At 46.1% G+C, this 686-nt stretch overlaps 1 long non-coding RNA gene across 1 annotated transcript; it reads left to right on the forward strand.

The window, feature by feature from the left end:
- The first annotated feature begins 1 nt into the window (after position 1).
- On the forward strand, positions 2-678 carry LOC126910026 (uncharacterized). The gene is made up of 3 exons (XR_007705166.1): positions 2-100; positions 161-405; positions 624-678. It is a non-coding gene; the product is annotated as an uncharacterized LOC126910026 (long non-coding RNA).
- The last annotated feature ends 8 nt before the right edge of the window (positions 679-686 follow it).

Genomic DNA, 686 nt, shown 5'->3' on the forward strand with positions numbered 1-686 from the left:
TACAGCAGTCACCGTGCTCGGCTGACACTCCGGGTTAGCTGTGGGTGTCGAAAGGCTGTTGTTATAGGAAGGGAGAATAAGAGTAACACCTAGGTATGAGGTGCAGACGAAGTGCAAGACACAAATACCAGGTGTATGCAAAAGGAGCCCAAAGTATGAGGTGCAGACGAAGTGCAAGACACAAATACTTGGGGTATAGGAGAGGACAATGAAGTACGAGGTGCAGACGAAGTGCAAGACACAAGTACTTCAAAGAGAGAACGGGGTAGCCGAGTATAAGGTGCAGACGAAGTGCAAGACACAAATACTGGGCGTACCAGATAAGGAGTATAACAAAGTACGAGGTGCAGACGAAGTGCAAGACACAAGTACTTTAGTTATTAGGAGAGGATAATGAAGTACGAGGTGCAGACGAAGTGCAAGACACAAGTACTTCAAAGAGAGAACGGAGTAGCCGAGTATAAGGTGCAGACGAAGTGCAAGACACAAGTACTCCAAAGAGAGAACGGGGTAGCTGAGTATAAGGTNCCAAAGAGAGAACGGGGTAGCTGAGTATAAGGTGCAGACGAAGTGCAAGACACAAATACTGAGCGTACCAGATAAGTAGTATAACAAAGTACGAGGTGCAGACGAAGTGCAAGACACAAGTACTCTGAAATGTCGAGGAAAAGAGTATATAGGTTAGA

The sequence above is a fragment of the Daktulosphaira vitifoliae genome, unplaced genomic scaffold (genome assembly GCF_025091365.1).
Source record: "Daktulosphaira vitifoliae isolate Bord-2020 unplaced genomic scaffold, ASM2509136v1 Scaffold_3173, whole genome shotgun sequence".
NCBI classification, from domain to species: domain Eukaryota; kingdom Metazoa; phylum Arthropoda; class Insecta; order Hemiptera; family Phylloxeridae; genus Daktulosphaira; species Daktulosphaira vitifoliae.